Source organism: Myotis davidii, unplaced genomic scaffold (genome assembly GCF_000327345.1).
Source record: "Myotis davidii unplaced genomic scaffold, ASM32734v1 scaffold77, whole genome shotgun sequence".
NCBI lineage: Eukaryota > Metazoa > Chordata > Mammalia > Chiroptera > Vespertilionidae > Myotis > Myotis davidii.
Genome location: NW_006289713.1, coordinates 2,196,801 through 2,201,982, shown reverse-complemented (window position 1 = coordinate 2,201,982; position 5,182 = coordinate 2,196,801). Strand labels below are relative to the sequence as shown.

Below are 5,182 nucleotides of genomic sequence, written 5' to 3'. Positions count from 1 at the left end.
GCAGCAGATTGGCCAGGGCTGGAGTCTGTACCCCGGCTGGGAGAGAGGGAGAAGCCCCCCAGGTTTCTGCTCCCCATCTTTGGTGAGGGGTGTTCCTGGGGGTGCGGGAGGAAGGCGGCTGAGGCAGGTGGGTGAGGCTGTGAGTTGCCCTCCCTGGCCTCTGGGTGGAGCTGTGATTGGGGCCTCTTGCAGTTTGGACAGACCTCATTAAAGTCCTGGCTCCCACTAATGATGTGAGTGACAAGGGAGTGCAAGCACTTTTTATTAGTTAATGAGGGCTTTTCATTTGGTGGCCTAACCTTCCCCGGGAGGTCCTGTGGCTCTGCCTGTCCTGACAGGTGGGCATCTTCCAGCTCTTGGCCTTGGTGTTTCTGGCTGCACAATGGGGGTGATGACAGTGTCTCATCTGTGCTGGTTGCAAGGAAACACCAATGGGATGGCCGTGCAGTCCTGGAGGCTGTCATGGCCCATCAACACTTGCCGGGCTATGAGAGGCCTGTTCCGGCTGTGTTGTCACGGCCCTGTGTGACTGGGACACCCTTTAGCTTCCTCAAGCCTTTTCCAGCTCCGCACCCGCCCCCCCGCACCCTCCACTCCCCACCTCCCCCACCCGCCCAGCTCTGAGCCTGTGTTTCTGGGCTGCTGTACTTGCCCTTCCACCACCCAGTGCCCTCTGGGTGTGGGACCCACATGTGAAGGAAAGAGGAATCTGGTTGGGACAGCTCCCCCAGACCTCCAACTTCGGCCTCTCTGGGACCCCAGTGAGTGAACCCAGGAATACTCATCCTTTTCAACCTGCCTGCTCTCCCCTTCACCTGTCTGCCATCCTAACCAGATGGAAAACTCCCCAAACGGTCCCCCTCCCCCGAGGGACACCTGGGCCTAGGGGGTGGGCAAACTTTTTGACTCGAGGGCCACAATGGGTTCTTAAACTGGACCGGAGGCCGGAACAAAAGCATGGATGGAGTGTTTGTGTGAACTAATATAAATTCAAAGTAAACATCATTACATAAAAGGGTCCGTCTTCTTTTTCAATAGTTTTATTCATTTCAAACGGGCCGGATCCGGCCCGCGGGCCATAGTTTGCCCACGGCTGGCATTTCCCGCCCCTGTCCTCAGGGAGGGGAGTTCATGTGGGAGGCGGGGGGGGGTCCTTCCCCTCTAGCCCAGGTGTTTTCCTCTCTCTCTTTTTCAAATATATATATCATTGACCGGCTGCTTCTGCACACCCCCCACTGGGGATCAAGCCCACAACCCAGACATGTGCCCTGAGCAGGAAATGAACCCTGACCTCCTGGTTCATGGATCCACGCTCAGCCACTGAGGCCACCAGCCAGGCCCAGGTGCTTCTCTCTTGCTCTGAGTATCCCATTCCTCCCCCCGAGATGCAATCACCTGAGGGCCCATGAGAGTGGCCCTCATACACTCCCCCCCCTCCCCGCCTGGTCTAGGAGTGTATGGGGGGGGGCGGGTCCTGGTGATGGGCAGGCCTGGAAGAGGGGGGTGACCCCACACTGTGTGGTCTCCTCAGGCGACTGGTGGGAACAATGGCTCAGCCAAGTACCTCTGGGGCTCCTGGTGATGAGGCGATGCATCATTTCCAGCCTTGACCTTTCTCTCTTCAGTGACAGAAACCACATCGATCCCACCAGCGCCTAGCCTTTCTGTTCTTCAGCATGAAATCTGGAAAATAACAGGTCCCAAATGGCAGACTGGCAGACGGCCGCCCTCCCCACGGGCTCTCTGCTCTCTGCTCTTCAGATAAACGGTAGCCATTTCCATCCCAAGCCCTTCCTGGGGCAGCCTCTAGTTGTCACACTGTTTATGAAGAAGACGCAAGGGGTCTCCACATCCCCGGATGCGGTTCCACCCCCACAAACGTGGAGAGCACTAAGTGGCTGGGAAGGGCCACGGCCTGAGGGCAGGCTGGGCTTGCTGCCGGAGCAAACTACCTTTTGTGCCTGGGTTCCCCTCACCAGCGCTCTCATGTGCTCCAGACTGATCCCTGCCCTTGGCTTCATCTGCTCCTTCAGCGACTGTCACCCAGCACCTTTCGGCAGCAGCTCTAGACTTGTCGCTGCGGCTTTGGAGTGGGTCAGGATGCCATCCATCCCTCCAGGGGCTCTCCGCCAGGTGAGGACGGTGGGTGCCCTGGCGCTGCTGTGACCACAGACAGGATGCTTAAAACAACGGAATCTACCCCCTCCCAGCACTGGGGCAGTCTGACATCCAGGCGCACGCACTGCACTCCCTCCAGAGGCTCTTCCAGCTCCCCGTAGCCCCCTAGTGTTCCTTGGCTTGTGGCTGCATCCTTCCAGCCTCTGCCCCTGTCCTCACACGCCTCCTACTGTGTGTCTAAATCGCTCTCTTCTCTGATAAAGGCCGGAGCCCTTGGATTTGGGGCCATCCTAATCCGGGATGATCTCACCTCGAGATCCTTGACTTCATCAAATCTCCAAAGACCCTTTCTCCAAACAGGGTATGGACATATCTCTGGGGGAAACTATTCAATCCAGTGCAGGGGCATTGATGACACTCAGCCAGGCACAGAGAGGCTGGGTCCTCACAGTGAGCTGCTGCACACGCTGTCTCCCTTCACTGAGTAACAGGGATATGACCATCCAGCCTCACACATGAGGGAGGAGACACGGGCAAGGCGAGCGGACGCTGGCGGAGCCCCCTCGGCGCCAGCCCTGTGCCGGACGGAGACCGTCTCCGAAGGCCCGGCCACGCTGCAATTCCTTTCTCTGTCACGAGTTGCCAGCTCCGAGCAAAGTGACTGTGACTGATAACCTCTCGGAACCTCAGCTTCCTCATCCGGGAAAGGGAGATAATCAGGGCTCCCCCAGATCCAGATCCGAGGGGGTGGTGGAGGGACGGAGGCTTGAACTCATCTGTTCCTCAACAGGCTCCTCTCAGGATCAGGCTCCCAGGGCCCTCCTCCAGGGCCGTGGGTTAAGGCTCCTTGTAACTCATCCCTCACCATCAGGGCTGGGCTGGGAATCCCAAATCTGGGTGAGGGTGAAGATGGGCAAAGTGGGGGGTCTTGGATCTGGAGGGTGTGAATGAATCACTTGGGAAGGAATTCACAAAAAGAGGGAAGCAAAATGTAGAGAGGAGAGAGGCAGCTGGGAGTGGGAGAAGGGGGAGACGGAGGGCCAGGAGGGCAGAGGTGGGACGGGAGCCCCTCACCTCTTCTCCCCGGTCCCAGCCTGGCTGAGGGGCAGGGGCGGCAGAAAGCTGTAAGCAACCGTCAGCCTTGCCTTGCCTTGGTGCAAAGAAAATATTCCCTGAAAGACATTGAAATGAAGTAAATAAAAGTGATAAAAATGGAAATATCAAGGCAGCAACTTCTTCTCTTCTGATTACAAAGCAGGCAGCGGGAGGCGGGGTGCGGGCCCTGGCAGGCGCAGCTGCGGCAGCCGGGCTGTCCTGATAAGGGCCCGGCTGCCTGCGCCCGAGAGATAAAGCCGGTGCCATGCTGCCTGTCCTCAATCCCGCCCGGCCATCAATATTCACACGGCCCGACCAACTGGCGTTGCAGATAGATTAAATATAGACGCTGCTGCTGTGACCCAGACCTTATTAATCCGCTTGCCGGCCGGCATTTAAATGCTGTGGAGAACAGAGTTTAGAGCGCAGCGTCCAGAGCTCGACACTTCCTCACTTTCTTTCCTCTCCACCCGCCTTGGCCATTGTCTCCACGTCTCTAGCTTCACTTGGAAGTAAAGTTCCCAGATTCAGGTGGAGGCACCAGGATTGGGGGGGATGGGGGTCCAGATACCTGACAGGGGAGGGAGCTGAGTGACATCCCAGCCAGGGTCTTGGGGGCTGAAGTCATCCCGGAAGGAAATGGCTTGACTTTGGCACCAGGGACCTGCAGCCCATGGGTGGGGTCTGGGGCAGCCTCACCCTTCTGAGGCCTTTGTGTGCGGGGTGTGGCCTTTTCCTCCCGAGCTGTCTGCCCGCTGACAGAGACAAAGCTGAACAAACAACCACACAAACAAATTACAATGACGGGAAAGGGAAAGTAAGGAACGTGGCCAGGGCAGAGTGTGGGCTGTGGAGAGAAAGATGCCCCACTCTGCTCAGATCCCTCCATGGCTCGCACCTCCCTTAGCGAGAAGCCCAAGCTGCCCACCCCCACCTCAAGACCTGGCCTCCTTTCTTAGCCTCTAGTGCATTTGTGTTTTGGGTTGTGTGTTTTTTCATTTTTTTCTTTTAATCTTTATTGTTGAAAGTATTACACAGGTCCTCCTTTTCCTCCCCCATTGCCCTCTTCCAGCCCGCTCCCGTCCTCCCCCGCCCCCAGGTCCTCACCACCCCATTGTCTGTGTCCTCGGGTCTGCATATGTGCAGACTGCACTTGTTTTCTAATGCCAGGCTCGATCTGCACAGGCCCTTTGCACAAGCTACATTGCCTCTTAGGAGCTTTCCTCCAGGTGTCTACTCAACTCCTTCCCTCACCTCCTTCGAGTCTCTGTTCAAATGCCGTCTCTTCAGAGAGGCCGGGCTTGGCAAATGGCAAGAGGAGGGAAAGGACCTGCAGGCAGAGGACCTGCCTTGTGCAGAGACCCCGAGGTGTCTAATGTGGTGGCTGGAGAGAGAGAGAGAGAGGCAGATAGAAGTGCCAAGCAAACCAGGCCTCAGGCCATGAAAGACTGGTGGTTTTCTCAATAGGAGCACATCTGGTCCTCCCAGCATAGGTCACACAGAACTCCACACTTGTGCACATGGCACCCTAACATACCAACTGCACCCCAGAACACAGAACCCTGACATACCGACTGTGCCCCAGAACACAGCACCCTGACATACCGATTGTGCCCCAACACAGCACCCTGACATACCCACTGTGCCCCAGAACACAGCACCCTGACATACCGACTGTACCCCAGAACACAGCACCCTGACATACCCACTGCGCCCGGGCACACAGCACCCTGACATACCGACTGTGCCCGGGCACACAGCACTCTGACATACCGACTGTGCCTGGGCACACAGCACCCTGACATACCCACTGCGCCCGGGCACACAGCATCCTGACATACTGACTGTGCCCGGGCACACAGCACTTTGACATACTGACTGTGCCCGAGCACCCAGCACCCTGACATACCGACTGTGCCCGGGCACACAGCACCCTGACATACCTACTGTGCCCGGGCACACAGCACTT

General features: G+C 57.4%; 1 long non-coding RNA gene across 3 annotated transcripts; it reads right to left on the bottom strand.

Annotated features, from left to right (window-relative positions):
* Nucleotides 1-296: 296 nt before the first annotated feature.
* LOC107182855 lies at nucleotides 297-4,183 on the bottom strand. 3 transcript variants are annotated; one of them, XR_001513611.1, is made up of 5 exons: nucleotides 3,913-4,183; nucleotides 3,193-3,290; nucleotides 2,429-3,011; nucleotides 1,565-1,683; nucleotides 297-521 (listed from the first exon to the last, which is right to left on the bottom strand). It is a non-coding gene; the product is annotated as an uncharacterized LOC107182855 (long non-coding RNA). The 3 variants fall into 3 exon arrangements; XR_001513610.1 differs by lacking the exon at nucleotides 3,913-4,183 and having other exon boundaries at nucleotides 3,193-3,902; XR_001513612.1 differs by lacking the exons at nucleotides 2,429-3,011; nucleotides 3,193-3,290; nucleotides 3,913-4,183 and adding an exon at nucleotides 1,953-2,405.
* Between the last annotated feature and the right edge of the window lie 999 nt (nucleotides 4,184-5,182).